Source organism: Musa acuminata, chromosome BXJ1-9, assembly GCF_036884655.1.
Source record: "Musa acuminata AAA Group cultivar baxijiao chromosome BXJ1-9, Cavendish_Baxijiao_AAA, whole genome shotgun sequence".
Lineage (NCBI taxonomy): Eukaryota > Viridiplantae > Streptophyta > Magnoliopsida > Zingiberales > Musaceae > Musa > Musa acuminata.
In genome coordinates this window covers 36,825,085-36,831,084 of record NC_088335.1, presented here as the reverse complement: position 1 = coordinate 36,831,084, position 6,000 = coordinate 36,825,085, and positions in this window count along the sequence as shown.

Here is a 6,000-nt window from a genome sequence, read left to right as displayed (position 1 = left end):
CAAACACTTGAAATCATGCACGAGGGAACTAGTAGAGTCAAAGACTCGAAAGTTAACATTTTATTGCATGATTTTGAGCTTTTTCGAATGCAACCAAGCGAGACTATAGGCGATATGTACACCCGTTTCACGGATGTCGTCAATAGTTTAAGAGCTCTTGGAAAATGTTTTTCAGATTTTGAACTCGTAAACAAGATTTTGCATTCTCTTTCTAAGAAGTGGGATTCAAAAATAACTACAATACAAGAAGCTAAAAACCTAAACAACTTACCACTTGAAGAACTAATTGGTTCGTTGATAACATATGAAATGGTGCACAATGCACATGATGAACATGATGGACAAAATCACCTTCCAAAGAACAGGAAGGATTTGGAACTCCGGACAAATGAATACTACTTGAGCGATGACTCAAGTGATGAGGACAATGATGAACTTGAACTTCGAATACTAAATCTTAATAAGTTTATTAAATAAAAATCTAAAATAGACAATGAACTTGCACGGAGGAAGAGGCCAAAGAAGAAGAACATAAAGTGGGATGAATCGAGCTCCTCCGAAGACGAGGAGAAAATCAAGAAAGGTGAGGTGGCAAACTACGCCTTAACCGCCCTCAATGAAAAGGTAATCGAAATCCTCCTGATTTATTTTGAAATTACTTGATGCTTTCATGATGTATTTTCTTTTTTAGTTTAGAATTAATTTTCTTGAAAATTACATATTTAAAAATAAAAATACAAAAATTATGACCATGCTAGTAATTTCGAAAATGATAACATTGCATATTTTATGATAAACAAACAAAATGATTTTGATTGAAAATATGTAATCATAATGTGTATCATGTTTGGTTAACATTGCTGAATGAAATCATGTTTGATTTGAAGTAATGCATAATGATGTAATAAAAATATTAAATATTTTTGATATAATGATTGATAATTTTATGCATGAGATTTTAAGTTATACATGATGATAAGTATGTGTTATTCTCATGAGTGTATATGGCAAAACCATGTCCGAATGCATGAAAGTGTTAAATTTCATTTTCGGATTTTCTTGACCATAACAATTCATTTTTGAAAATCTATTCATCTTGATGATTTTTATGTCATGCATGAGTTTTTGAAGTAAATGTTGATTTGAAACTCTCATTTTAGATTAACATGTTCTTGGTCTAATCGTTTTTATGCCAAATTAAGATAACATAGTACATGTACATCTATGTATGAATTTTTGATAGTCTTTTGATGATAGATGTGTTTGGTCTTGACGATTTCATAATGAAACTTATGTTTTGATTTTAAATGATGATACATGTTTTCATAAAAGACTTGAATACCCTCACATGAAATCAATTGTATGAAATGGAAATGAATTTTCTATCCTATTGAGATTAATGAGTTTATTTTACCAATCTTGTGAATCTCATGAAAATAAACATGATGAATATTTTGAAAAATAAATGAGTGTATCATGCTTTTGGTATTAATGATTTCATGATATTTTGTGAATCTCGAAATTGATTTTGATAACTTGATAATGAATTTCAAGTTATCGATTTAAATTTGAATGAGTTTGTATTCAAATTATGATCTTGATTTCTTGGATATACTACTTGAGATTTTTTTTAATCACAATCTCTTCTTTGTACACCTACAATTTTTGTTATTTATAAAAGAAAGAGATTTGATAAAATGAATCATGTCTTTTGGCATTCAAATGGTCTTATCTTTGATGATATGATTTCTTTGTATCTATGATATAAATACCTTGAAATGATTGAAATATTTTACACTTTTATGCTCTTCCCTACTTCTTTCTTGTTTTCAATGATAAAACGGGGAGAAGTTTTGATCATGCATGGTAGGATATAATTTGACAAAATTGATACCATCATGATATGAAACATTTATGATGTGCAATTATGCATGCAATACTTGTGCTTTCTAATTATGATGTGATGTATTGCATATGATGTAAATCATGATTTAAAATGCTATGAGTGCTAAGTTACACATTTTGAGAAGAAATTGCTATATTGAAATATTAATGTAATTATGAATGATGATATGATATTATGCATGTAATACTTCAACTTATGATAATGATGCATGCAATGATAAAATATTCATGATGAAAAATTGTCTTGACATTCATAACTTGATTATTCATCCTTTGTCATGATTTTGAAATCGTTGTAAAAGGAAAAAGAACTACAAAACTGTATTCTAAAATTGCTAGCTTGCAAGTTCTAAAATGTTGTAACATTGCTAGCTTGCATGTTCTAAAAGTGCTATCTTGTATGCTGTAAAACTTGCATATCTAAAACTTGATAGCTTGAATATTCTAAGCATGATGTAACATTTGCTAAATTTTCTGGCTTCAAAACTGCATGATGATAAAACTTGATAATATGTTTTTCATGCAATAAGTTAAACCAATATCACAAACACTTTATTGTGGTACTTCTCCTTTTTGTTGATGACAAAGGGGGAGAAGTATGTTGATGACATGACATGTTATGCATAAGTTTATGCATAAGTTCATGATGATATGTTACAAGTATTCATGATGAATATTGCAATGACTTGAATTCAGTTCTATCAATATGGCATATTGATAGGGGGAGTGTGTTTAAACTCCGGGAGTTAAGGTTAACTCCGTCATCAAGTAGTTGTCATCATCAAAAAGGGAGAGATTGTTGAATCTCGTATTTTGATGATGAAACCACTTGATATATGTTTATGATTTAATCTGTGTTTTGAGTAACACAGGATGCTTTGATTAGGATGAGACAATTAAAGCAGGAAAATCATGTTGTGCCGGAGATACATGTCAGAAGATTGGACGTCGGGTTGATGGATCGGTCGACGTATCGATAGAAGGCTTCGGGCTGTGGACTTGGGCATCGGGCCAAGAGGAGCGGGTATTGCGCCAAGGATATCGGAGTTGCGGAGTCAACTGGCCGATTGGGCAATAGGCCGCAGGAGAGGACGATGCGCCGAAGAATCAGACGAAGCGTCGAGGGACCAATGACATGCCAGACAACTTGGTTAATTGCTTAGGATTAATTGTCTCGATCGAAGTTTTGTTTTAATTGTGCAGGATTAACTATGATAACGATGAAGACATAAAGCGAAACAAAGTGTCGGAGTCAAGCGCGAAGGATTTGTTGCGAGTTCGAGAGTTCGACGGAAGTCCGAAGGTTCGTCGGGAATGCTACCGGAACTAGCCGAGAATGAGTTGGGAGCTTGCCGAAGGGTTTTTCCGAAGCTCGCCGGAAGGTTCGTTGGAAGTTCGCGGAGCTCGCCGAGAAAGATCGGAGCTTGCCAAAGAAGCTCGTTGAAACTCGCTAAAATCAAATCCTGAAGTCTAGGAGCTTGCCGGGAGTCTGCAGAATGGTTTCCGAGAGTTCATCGGAAGACCGTCGGAAGTTTGCCGGAAGCTCGCCAGAAGAAGTCTTGACTTGCGGACTTTGTAATAGCTTAGAAAATATCTTTAAAATCATAGTTAACACATTAATTAGGGTTAGGATTAGGTGTTAATCCTATAACCCAAGTAGGGGCCAATTAGGCCCAAGTTCGGACTGGTTTGGGCCAAGTTTGGAGCCAAGCCAAGTGAGCTGAAATAGTGAAAGAGGTGGCACCGCCAGGGTCAGCGGTGGCACCGCCTAGGAGAGGATCTCCCAGCGAAGCTGGGTGGTGCAACCGCCACAGGCAGGCGGTGGCACCGCCTGGGGCTCAATCTCCGAGCGAGACTGGGCGGTGCAACCTCCCCTGACAGGAGGTAGCACCGCCTGAGCTCGGTCTTTGAGCTCTGGCAGGCGGTGCAACCACCCCAGTCAGGAGGTGCAACCGCCTGAGCTCGGTCTTCGAGCTCTGGCAGAGAGGTGCAACTGCCCCTAACAGAGGTGGCACCGCCTGAGCTCAGTCTTCGAGCTCTGCCAGGCGGTGCAACCGCCCCAGTCAGGAGGTGCAACCGCCTGATCCCGGAATTCCGGGAATTGACAGTTTTGAGCTCCAAATTTGAACTGGGTTAGGGTCTATAAATACCCCACCCATTCAGCACTGAAATGTGATCAACTAACACCGAAATCTTAATTCTTTTCTGTGATTCTTAGAGCTCAAAATTGTTGTAAAGGCCAAAAGTTCTTCTCCCTCTATTCTTCCAATTTCTGAGTTGTAAAGAGAGGAGAGAAAATTTCTGTAAGGGTTGTCTCCTAAGCCCGTCAAAAGGAGTGAAACTGTAAGAGGGTGGTTGGCCTTCGCCTATTGAAGGAAGGCCTCTAGTTGACGTCGGTGACCTCGTCGGTGGAGGAAGCCAAAAGTGGAGTAGGTCAAGATTGACCGAACCACTCTAAATCTCGGTTTGCATTTACTTTGAGCATTTTATCTTTACTGCAAACCTCCTAAATAGCTACTGCCTTCTGCGCTTTTATGAACAAGTCTCAAAGTTCAAAGCTTTCCGAATCTGCCTTTAGATGTAAATCGGCTTTGTTGTGCGATCATCACAGTTCAGTTTACTTTTACATTTTGATTTCAATCATATCTGCAAACTGCCTTCTGTGCACTTATAAAACATATCTCAAAGTTCAGTATCTTCAAAATTGACATTTAGACGTAAACCGGTTTTATCGTACGAACGTCGCATTTCAGTTTATACTTGTATTCTGGTTTTCGTCTGAGCTGCAATATGCCTGCATAGATTAACTTTAATATCATCTTGCTTAGAATCGGATTTTACACAGAAACTGTTTTCATCATTCGAACGCAGTTTCATTTTAATCGCAGAAAGTTTTCCGCTGCACTAATTCACCACCCTACTCTTAGTGCTCTCGATCCTAACACATCGTATGTCCCTGTTTCCATGTAGATCCTTAAGAGAGGGTGAAGGAGGTTAAGCGTCCTCCTATCTAACGGTGATCCACACAGTAGGACTGCGACGACGCTCCTCAAAAACTCCAAGCCTACTCTAAGATTGAGAAGGGAAGGAGAATATGAGAGGCAAGCAAAGGCTCTAACCTATGAGACTCTGAATACCTCCTATTTATATAGGTCCTCTGTCAAACTCTAATGGATCCTCCCCTAGTGGGTATTAGATCAGCATATAATAACCCAAGCCTTTTAGATTAGTGGATCTCTATCTAATAATCTCTCATGGGCTCTTATTGGATCTCGTCAATGGGATCCAATCATTCAGGAGCTTATTGGATATCCAATAAGACAAGGACTCCGTCGGATATTTCATATATGAACCTCTACTCATCGCAATGCCTACCATATATGTGTGACTCTCTAGGCCCAATATTGAGCTGGCTGTGAGTCATACTTGTCAGAACTCCTTATAACTCAGTGAATTATTATCTTTGTAATAATTCACTTGACTCATCGACTACGGACATACTAGGCCACTACGTCGTAGTCCCCAAACGATATAGGGGAATCCAATCCATTGGACCTATCTATCCTCATTTACCGTGTACCTATAGTCTCTCATCCATCTAATATCCCAGAGACCATATATCGAGCATGGTGCTGTTAGACCCATATAGTTTCTACTCGAGTCTCGCTCTAATCAAATTCTCCCGAAGAACTCTTTCTCTCTCAACCCGAATGACCCTAGCAAGGGATTTGTTTGAGCAAGAATACTTGGGATATTCCTCTCATGACGCTGAGAGTGGATGATCCTCTATCGACACTCAATAGCTCTCATAAGGTCGATTATCACTCCCAATGACCAGCTGTACTAAATTTGGGACAGCCAAACCTATAAGTCTTGTATCAAAGAGTGGAGCACTCATATAGGACATCTTTGGTTTCTCAAGTCTAAGGACCAGATATACCACTAGGACTACGGTTATCACGATGTCCCTCTCGAGTAACCTATGATCGGGATTATTTAGGATATGTGTTTAAAGGTGAATCGATCTCATTTTCGTGATATCATCATGATCCGATTCCCATTGCATAAATCCAAGGACATCATAATATATATATA